General features: G+C 33.2%; 1 long non-coding RNA gene across 19 annotated transcripts; it reads right to left on the bottom strand.

The window, feature by feature from the left end:
- Positions 1-4,494: 4,494 nt before the first annotated feature.
- LOC145106479 (uncharacterized) lies at positions 4,495-9,881 on the bottom strand. Of its 19 annotated transcripts, none has more exons than XR_013707585.1 (11): positions 9,728-9,876; positions 8,417-9,609; positions 7,697-7,748; positions 7,254-7,339; positions 7,122-7,152; positions 6,870-7,040; positions 6,729-6,786; positions 5,721-5,897; positions 5,410-5,620; positions 4,768-5,277; positions 4,498-4,662 (listed from the first exon to the last, which is right to left on the bottom strand). It is a non-coding gene; the product is annotated as an uncharacterized LOC145106479 (long non-coding RNA). The 19 variants fall into 19 exon arrangements; XR_013707578.1 differs by lacking the exons at positions 4,498-4,662; positions 6,729-6,786 and adding an exon at positions 8,062-8,152 and having other exon boundaries at positions 4,992-5,277; positions 5,721-5,846; positions 8,417-8,485; positions 8,815-9,609; positions 9,728-9,866; XR_013707579.1 differs by lacking the exons at positions 4,498-4,662; positions 6,729-6,786 and adding an exon at positions 8,062-8,152 and having other exon boundaries at positions 4,992-5,277; positions 5,721-5,846; positions 8,417-8,485; positions 9,011-9,609; positions 9,728-9,866.
- Positions 9,882-11,036: the final 1,155 nt, after the last annotated feature.

Raw genomic sequence — 11,036 nt, 5'->3', positions numbered from 1 at the left:
ATGCCTCGAGGCAGTTGAAGCCTCACGAGGCAAATTACCCCACGCATGACTTGGAGCTGGGGGCGGTGGTGTTTGCCCTCAAGATTTGCAGACACTATTTGTATAGAGTGCAGTTCATTATTTATACCGATCACAAGAGTCTAAAGTATTTGATGGATCAGCAGAACCTCAATATGCGGCAGAGGAGATGGTTGGATGTACTGAAGGATTATGATTGTGAGATCCTATACCATCCAGGGAATGCCAACGTGGTGGCCGATGCTTTGAGTCGCAAGGCGACGGGGTCCCCGATTAAGGACATTTGTATGAGGATGACCGTGATTTCGCCTTTGTTGGAAATGATCAAGGGGGCTCAGGTTGAGGGGGTGAAGAAGGAGAACTAGAAAACAGAGAAAATTTGGGGTCAGTATCCTTTGTTTGTCAAGGATAGCCGCGGCCTTTTGACTCAGTGTGGCCGAGTGTGGGTACCATTGGCAGGGGGAGTGAGGCAGAGACTGTTAGAGGAGGCGCATAAGTCCAAGTTTTTTATACATCCAGGTGCAACAAAAATGTATAGGGACTTGAGGCTGAGTTATTGGTGGCCCTGCATGATGCGGGAGACCGCCTGGTTTGTGGAGCGGTGTTTGACCTGCAGGAAGGTCAAGGCCAAGCACCAGCGGTTATAAAGCTATTAAGCTTTTTTATGGGCGATTCGAGTCTATATTAAGAATTTTAGACATTGAAAGGCATAGCGACCAACACCCTATCACTCTTACTTGCTTCTCTTTAAAAAAAACTCTTATCGATGCCGATTGATGACATGAGGCCTCATGGCTTATTCTACTCTCACTTTCATCAAAAATAGCAATAGGAGGAATAGAAAGATCAACCCTGATGCTATTTTGGATTACTAAAATAACCATTCCATTTATATTGAAATGATTAACTACCAAATGTTTTTTTATTTGAAAATGAAATCACTAAAATTCCATAAAAATATCATTCCTTAATAATAATATATATAAACATTGTTGTAGTATAGCAACACCCTTGACATCGGCAAAAGACTCATAACTCAAAATAAATCGTACTTAAAAAATCAAGTATCATTTTTTTCATTAATTACCAAATGCTAGGATTATTATGGAAAACTTTTATACCACTTCTGCCTTCTCCTCCATAATTATCCTCTCAACCTCGGAAAAAATCCTCCGTTTTGTCGACAACAATTCGTCATCATCTCTACAATAGAAAGAAAAGAAAGCTGGATGCTATAATTAATAATTTTAATATACATATTTATTGAAAAAAAGTACAGTGGTGCACACCATTTGTTTAAGATTGCAAGCAATTTGAAGCTCTGGCTTAGAGCCTTCGAAACGAGTCGTTGACAAGATGGATGTTTTTTTTTCCAAGTAGAGATTTGGGTCTTTTTTCATCATCTCGATTATCTTCGTTGATGTAGCATCAATCTTTGAAAAAATTATCGTTATTAACACGGATAGGTCTTAGTATTGGACGACATGGTCCTCTTTAAAGGTTGATCACCGCCTACGAAGAATAACTCTTGTGCAGAAAGATAATTTGTTTTATCTTTTGTCTCAATGTGATTTCTCCAACAATCAAAAGCTAATATGCTTCCTATTTTACATGTCGTCCAATACTAATAAATATCCGTGTTAGAACGATCAGTTTTCCGATGCTACATCAACAAAGATAACCAAGATGATGAAAGAAGACCAAAATCTCTACTTGGAAAAAAAAACATCCATCTTGTCAACGACTCGTTTCGAGTTCTCTAAGCCAGAGCTTCGAATTGCTTGCAATCTTAAACAAATGGTGTGCACCACTCTACCTTTTTTTTTCTATAAATATGTATATTAAAATTATTAATTATAGCATCCAACTTTCTTTTCTTTCTATTGTAGAGATGATGACGAATTGTTGTTGACAAAACAGAGGATTCTTTTCGAGGTTGTGAGGATAATTATGGAGAAGGCAGAGATGGTATGAAAGTTTTCCATAATAATCCTAGCATTTGGTAATTAATGAAAAAAAATGATACTTGATTTTTGAAGTACGATTTATTTTGAGTTATGGGCCCTTTTGACGATGTTAAGGGTGTTGCTATACTATAAGAATGTTTATATATATTATTATTATTAAGGAATGATATTTTTATGGAATTTTAGTGATTTCATTTTCAAATAAAAAGACATTTTGGTAGTTAATCATTTCAATACAAATGGAATGGTCATTTTAGTAATCCAAAATTGCAACTTGGTTGATCTTTCTATTGTTATTTTTGATGAAAGTGGGAGTTGAATAAACCATGAGGCCTAGTGTCATCGGTAGGCATCAGCAAGAGTTTTTTTAAAGAGAAGCAAGTGAGAGTGATAGGGTGCTAGTCGACATGCCTTTCAATGTTGAGAATTCATATTCCAGAATCGACCCGCCCATAAAATCATTTTATAACCGTCATTAAAAAAAGCTTTATAACCGTTTTAGTAGCGATTTTTTATATTACATGACAGGAACATTGATTAAAAGAGAGTTTACTTTATAATTATAATATTGATTATGTATGAAAAAAAGGAAGCAAAAAACGTAGCAGTCAGTCGGGCGAAAATAAACTTAAGAATAATTTTTTTATAGGACATCCCAAAGCCTCGAGCTAAAATCAATGCAGACATTCAAACTCGAACAATAAGCATAACATTAATGAATTTGGAGACCAAAAAAGAGATTTAACTTAAAACTTGCAGCATCATTAAAAAAGCTCTTGTCATCAGTTGCACAATTGCAAAATTAACGAAACTAGTGGGTTGATCAACAAAATTAGTTTCAACAGGAGATTCTTGAGATAGAGATGTATCAAACATGTTTGGAAAAAATACATCTTATTACTTAAATATGATAATATTTATTTAAAAATAAACAAAATACCTTCGTTTTTAGTTCTCATTTTTCATTGAATGGAAGATGTTGGTTGTTGGATTGTATAGATTGCCGATTTATTTATTTCTTTAAACTTCAAAAAAGCACCAAACTTTGACTTTAAATGGTCATAGCGGTTCTTCATTTGCTTTTTAATGACAATTATAAAATGATTTTATGGGCGAGGCGACTACCACACTATCACTCTCACTTGCTTCTCTTAAAAAAAAACTCTTGCCGATGTCGACCGATGACACGTGGTTTCATGGCTTATTCTACTCCCACTTTCATTAAAAATAGCAATAGTAGGAATAGAAAGATCAACCCTGTTGAAATTTTGGATTACTAAAATGACCATTCCTTTTATATTGAAATGATCAACTACCAAATGTCTTTTTATTTGAAAATGAAATCCTTTTAAATTCCATAAAAATATCATTCCTTAATAATAATAATAATATATAAACATTGTTGTAGTAGGCAAATATGGTATTGCTATATACCATGATTAGACTTTCTGAACTCTTTTGAAGATGTTAAGGGTATTGCTATATTATGACAATGTTTATATATTTATTATAAAGGAATGGCATTTTTTTTATGGAGTACAAAGAAAAGAAAATAAATAAATTAAACATATTTGATAGCAAAAAATTGAATTCAATGAATTTTTAGTTAGGATATATATTTTTTGTAATTAATGAATACCCTAGGTTGCTCTTTCGATTCCTATTGTTGCTATTTTGGTGTAAGTGAGAGTAGAATGAGCCATGAGGCCTCAGCAAGAGTTTTTTTTTTTTTTTTTTGAAGAGAAGTAGGTGAGAGTGATAGGGTGCTAGTCTGTTGTGCCTCACGGTGTCTTTCAATGTTGGAAATTCTTAATCATTTTATAACTGTCATTAAGGAAAGTTTTGTAACCACTTTTGTGGCGATTTTATAGAGCTTACATGACAATTTTTTTTATAAGGACATATTTGATGTCTTTTTGAATGCAAGGCATTTCGATCTTGATAAAGACAAAAGAGAGTGTTCAAAGGCAAAAAAGTGAGATTTAGGCTGTGATCTGTGAGGATTTTTGAATCCGTGATTATCCACCCAACCGATGAAATAAATGCTCCCGTATCGCAATCTGGGTATGCTCCGCATTTGCATTTCCTTCATTGTTATTAAAACTGATTTGTTTATTTCTTGGTTAAATTTTGAATTTGTTTCATTCTTAATTTTAGTGCTGGATTCATCTTATGTTCTGACGTTTTGTTTTAAAATTTGTTGTTTATGATAGTTGTTATCCCTAAAGGAAGTCAAAGTTTGTTTAGGCTTCTAGAAAATTAATACCTACAAATATATTTTGAATCTGAAATTGAAAGTCACTATTTATTATTGCACATAAATTGAATTTTCCAACTAGTGGATATCTAAAATTGTATTGGTGGCAAGGAAATAAGTTTCTAATGACGGTGGTTAAAAATACTACTTTTTATATATGATGTTTGGATTAAATTTTCAAATCATAATTTTTTTTTGGAGTTTTTAAACCGTGAAATTTTGATCGATAACATATTCAATAACAACTAGTGAAGATTCTCCGCTTTGCGGGGGTTGGAAGCCATCGATGAGTTGTCAATTGTACCCAATATACACATGTATCCTTCAATTGCTGTTGTTCTTTACATATACTTCTTCAAAGTCCCTCTCCAATCACCTTTTCCAAGCTTTTCTAAACCAATAAAGGATGATTGTGTTCATCTGTTGTCCATGGAAACCCTGATCAATTCTATGTTTTTACAAAAAACATGAACAAAAACAATGAGGATCAAAAGTTTTTCTTGAATAGGTTTGCTAAATACTCACTCTCTTTAAATTGAGCGTGACCCTTGCTCACGAATAACTCCAAGATGTCTAGGTCCATCTATCGATAAGTTTAACTGTATAACAAAGTAACTATGACAGAAATTTAGTTATTTTGGCTCAAATATAGCTTCATTTGTAAAAAACTAAAATTAAAACCATACGTAACTTTTTCAAAGTACATTGTTGAAATAGGAAAAACTGAAAATAGGATGCTATAATAAACAAATCAGTAAAAGTACGTCCTAACTTCTCGCATTTAAACAATCATACTGAAACTGTAATTTACTCCTTTCTTGATAAAACAATCATAGTGAAAATAGGATCCCCGAAGCAGGGGTTAGAAAGTGCTCGGTTGTAAAACATAGAATCAAAGATGCACGTAGATACATATTACAAACACGCACATCGCATACACATACTATTTTGACCATTTTGCCCCTGCTTGGTATTTTCCTTAGGTTCTGCCTTTGATGTTATGAATGGATTGTGTCCAACTTTACATAAGCCTATCTGCAAGGAGAACAATCAAACCTTGAGTTAATCACTGAGTCAACTCAACATTTTAAAGGATAATTTAGCATTAAGATGACATAATCCTATATCATACACTTAAAAGATGACTTAATTTAGCATCAACATAACCATTATTTAAATGAGGACCATCAAGGCTTCCATAAGCATTATTCTCCCATGATTAAGTTCATTATCTCTACATTTCCACCGGTCCAACACCAAACCAATCAAGCTACTGAACCCTAATCGGGTGATCGGGTGAAGTAAGATGTTTTGATGCAAGCATCTTTAGATACAGCCGATCAACTGCTCCAACTTCTTCAAGCATCATGTCAGATTCCTAACATAAAAGTTTTAAATTAGAATCTTGATATGTCAGATTCTACATATTACAATTTACAATGACTTATGATCAAGATGTATAGACGAAGCAAAATTACCTTCAAATTGACATAAAACTCCTTGTCATCCCCCTTTAGTGTCAGATACATACCTTGCTGATTCTTGCATTTTCTAATAGTCTTTTGACATAGCATATGGGATAGCGATTTATTGCCTTTTTCTTTCTTCATTATACAAAGTTCTTGATGAGTAAATATCTATAAAGGATTCTGCCCCTACAATTTTGATAGTAAATATCTATAAATCAAAATACTAAGTGGATTTTTTTGAGTCCTAATCTCAATCTGTTAAACATTAAATCCTCCGAAAGCACACACTTGAAAAATTAACCGACTTCAATTCCAACAACATAAAACTTAAAGATCCAATGGTTAAAAGAGGAACACCAGAGCCATAAAAAACCCCATTGGCACAAATGGCTTACTTCCAAAAGTGAAATGTGCATAAGCTTCATCTGATATCACTAATATTCCCAACCTTTTTGCAGTCTCGACAATCTTTAAAAAGGTAAATAGTTGAAAATAGGATAAGAAAGAAATAGATTAAAGAAGAAACACAAACAAAAACACATCAGATTATAGCCAACCCGCAACAAAAATCATATTGCATTTTGGATTGCTTTCATGTTAAATGATAAAAGAACATATATACAACTTCACTTAAAAAGAAATCAAATTAGGAGTGAAGTAATGTTCATATGCAATTTTGAAGGTTGAAGAGTTACAACTAACATTGAAAAAAAAAGAGGAGTAACGTTTGCTAAACGTATAGTTTCGACCATTGTTAAACTGGAAAATTTTGGAACCACCAATTGTAGCTCTATAATATCATTTTAGTCTGACTTTGAGAATTCAACTTGAAATTGGCAAGGTTGGGTAAGTTGTTTTTTTTTTTTTTCTAATCCAATAATACAACAATGAAATTAGTAGCTTCTAAGGTTCATCTTAACGTCCTTATCTTGAACTTGAGGAACAGCAATACGTAGATTATCATTCATATGAATTACAATTATATAAAGTCACATATACACACAACCACGCATATACCAAAGAATCGAGTAGATGTAGCTACGACAATGGATTCGGTTTCTGTTGTTGCATATATCTGTAATATGCAAAGGGCATACAAATTTCTTAATAAAAATGTGATAAGTACATTGACATTTGAAGAAAAGTGAAAAGATTTACCTTGAATGCTAGTAATAGAATGTTGGCATAATTAGAGATCTTCATAGCTCTTTCTTGCTGAAGGTGCTCATCTAAGTCTTATTTATCGATGCCTTATGATGAAACTCACTAGGTAAATTATCTCTCTTCTTTGAGTGATGAGGAAACATAATAGAATCTCTAATTACAATTCTGTAAATGGAATGGAATTCAATAGTCAAGATTAAATAAATCGGAATGGAATCTCTACTTACAATTTTGTCAAGGTATTACCTTAAGGAGTATATCTGCTCCAATAATCAGCCTTCATATGATTAAAACAAAATCAAAAAATTGGGAACAGAATCGGATTATTAAAAAATTAATCACAATATACCATGGTTAAAATGCAAAACCAAAAATTACCTGAAGACAACACCAACTGAAATTGAGTAGAGAAACCCCACTGGTGATAGATTGAAATTAGGTATGTATTCATCAAAACCTCATATCTGAATAAGAAATAGTTGACAATCGGTATTAGAAATGGAAGATGAACCCTCATAACGAAATGTGTAGTTGATTGAAACTATTTAATATTGATATATAGAATCGATTAAAAGCTAACTATGACGCCTTGTACCCCGACGCCACCAATCTTGTACACTTATAAATTTTTTTAAAGAAAAAGACTATAATTTTCCAAAAAAATATTGCTAAATCATATTTTTCAAAAGATTGAGTCCGATTAAGATAAAAAGAAAGTGTTGATTTTTGAAATACCATAACGATTTCCCTTTTTACTCAAATTCACACAATCGTCCTTGAATTTTTTATTTTTTATTTTTTTTTATTTTTTGACAATTTACCTTTGCTGATATCATTTCCAAAGTACCAAAAACCTATGAAGATCCTCATATGCTGTTAAACAGAATGATATTTTCATCACCACAAATTTGTGTTAGTGCATCTTTTTATTTATGATTTATAAGTAAAGTAATTTAAAATAAAGATATATGTCAATTTACTAAAAAAATGTAACTTGGGGACCAGATGTGTAATTTTAAAATTACAATGATATTTGTAATTCACTCAAAATATTTATACATAAAATGAAACATAATGCTAAAGAATTTCATGAGGTTTATTTCAAAGTATGAAGGATACTTAGTATCCCCAAATGAAACAAAGTCATAACCTTATTTGCAAAGAAAACAAAAAATTAAAACTAGACCTTTGAAAGTGCAATTGACAGATCATCTAAAGAAACAGGATTGCTTGATTTTGGTGGTTACAAAACCCAGTAAATGGTACTATTCATACACCTAAAAAAGGGAACACATTAACACAATTTTGAATAGTTAAACATATCCCTTTGAATGTGAAGTCGTTTGAAACAATTTAAAATATGTTATCTCCATTTCATTCAATCTAGGTCCTTCAACAACAGTTGAGATCGCTTGAAACATGAGGAAAATGATAATTTCACATCTCGTGGTCATCTCAACATGCTCTTGAAATTATCATGAGCGAAATTAATCAATGCTTCCTATATATATAGACATAAATATATATTACATTACACATACCGTAATGATTTATTTGTTTGTAAAATCCCAAAAAATGTTTGCCAAGAGTTGAACCTCACTTCTTCTAAGCTGAAACATTATATATGGTGAAAAATAAATTACTATGTATCGTTGAGGCATTTCATCGAGCATATAAAGTGCAACTGAGATTTCTACAAAATTCATAACTAAAAATGGAAGCCCTTGTTCTCTGCACCATATTGATGATCTGTACAAAATTTCCCATCAAAATGATCAACAAAGGACTGAACTAACAACGAAATTTGACACAATTGACAAAGGTGGCAATACTTTAGTGCTACAGCCCCATAAATCTGGAGAAAACAACCCTTATGAACCCCTTTTGAACTCTTTGGGTATTAAAGCAAATCGAATCAAGACCATAGAAGGGTACATACTCACTTGTAAGTTCAGAATGGAATGAAGAACATGGAAGGTACATGCACCATAGTAAATGTGAGATGGAAGCCTCGTCAAGAAAATCGATTTCAAATTTGATCAAAATAGATCAATTCATAGTTAAAACTTGCAACTTGTGTTATAGTACTCTGTATATGAAAAACATGTAGAACAAAAAAGATGAATGATGCTTACATTTTATCAGCTTCCCAACCATTGTTGGGCCATCTGGTTGAACCGATATGTCATAAACTTAGAAAACATAGCTGAAGGTTATCAACATATAATCACCTCTACACACACATATTGTAATGATATTAGATTCAGAATTAATTATTCTTATGGAAAACCTAATAAAAGAATTTAGAATATGAAAAGAAAGAGCAGCAGAAAGATTCGGTAGGAATAATCTTCTTCAAACTCAAAAAAAAAAAAATCAGAGAAGTTAACAACTTAGATGAAATGGTCACCGAAAAATCATGAGAAGATGATTCGAGTAATGATATTACCGATCGGCTATACCGAACCACAGAAGGGGCTATACCAGTCGTCTATTGTCAACCGTCTAAGAGTTCTCGGCAGTGAGGAAGACAAAGAAGCGGAGGTGCGATTTCCGATCAGGTGTAAGAAGAAGCTAAAAGCCGGCAATTTTACACAAATCGAGAGAATGGTGGGGATGGCAGTGGTAGACAGTCTATGGTTTCTGCAGGCGATGACTACTGCGGTAGTGGTGAGATGATTTGATGGTGCTCCGGTGATTGTGTCGATCTTAGCAGGTAAGCCAGACAAAAACCCTAGAAAATCAGAAAAAAAAAATCTTTATGGAGCACATCTAAATATCGAGGAAGCATCGACGGGTGACAGGGATTGACGCTTTGAGAGATGTTTAGAGGAGCGATGGTGAAAACCAACCCTAAGAGACGGTGGAGACGAATTGGAGCAGACGGTGGTGATGGTGGTGCTGAATCGCTTCTAGAGAGAAACACTCACAGAAAGGCGGTGTGTTTCTCGATTAGTGGAATATACTGGATGGGGTGGGGGCGGTGACCATGGTTGAGGAAGTAAACTCGGTGAACAGTACCTGGGTCGGATACTGTTCATAAGGATGAACTTCTTTATATATATATATATATATATATATATATATGTCACACCCCCAAATCAGACGGCGGAAACGTCCGGTGGTGGATGACTTCATTTGTAGTATCACAACACATGCATTATAGTAATCAAAGTACAAACAACCATTTTATTAATATGTATAAGTTTTTACATGTGATCAATCATTGTACATTGACACCAAAAATAGTTATAGCAAAAGATAGAAGACATGACTCAAAACAGCTCCATCTTGTCAAAAGCTCGGGGAGTACCTGTCTACTGATTCCCTGAGAATACAAGTATTTTGAAAAGAGAGTATCAACATAAAGTTGAGTGAGTGCATAATTGTTTATGTTTGAAAGTATGTTTCCTGTTTCTTAAAATAAGTAAACTGTTTCAGAAAATCCTATATTTTCTGTTGTATATGAAAAGTAGTTTTAATCACATAAAACTGTTTTGTTTGTAAACCAATGTTTTGTATTTGTATAATCTGTAAAAGTGAGGGTGCATGGCTTCACCAGCTGTTATTGAGTACCGAGATGTAATACTACAAACGACATTTTGGTAAACTGGTACTTTGAAAATGTACTCATGTTTAGTTAATTATACACTAACCGTATTGTTAATATCTTTTTAATGAGTTATTATAACCATACTGAGACTAGATGGCCTGAAACAACGCTTTGAAGGTGTTAAAAGCTGTTGATAACAACTGTCACTCGTAGGCGTGTATGTCCGCCTGTAGCTAGCAGTCTGAGTGCGGGGTTGTCAATCCCAACATAGATCTACACTTGTTTCGATCCCCGACTGGAGATTCTGGTTATAATGTCAGGACTTTAACTATGTTGTTTAAATGGATTAAACAACCTGAATCAAATGACTCATAAAAAGCATATAGACGTTACGTGTATAATATAAGCGAAAACCCAATCATTCTAAAATAATGATTGATATTATGCTCCTGAATTAGTATTCTTAACATGTATTTGAAAGTTGTATACCCTTAATTAGTTTTGAAACAAACCCATGTTCTTGTAAAATGGTGTACTCTAGTATACTTGAATCGTGAATTAATGTTCTATGAATCATAAATTATACCTATTATAATTTATATGTACTT

This window comes from Lactuca virosa, chromosome 4 (assembly GCF_052849685.1).
Source record: "Lactuca virosa cultivar CGN04683 chromosome 4, Lactuca_virosa_CGN04683_v6, whole genome shotgun sequence".
In the NCBI taxonomy this organism is placed as follows: domain Eukaryota; kingdom Viridiplantae; phylum Streptophyta; class Magnoliopsida; order Asterales; family Asteraceae; genus Lactuca; species Lactuca virosa.
This window is presented reverse-complemented; position numbering and strand designations above follow the sequence as displayed.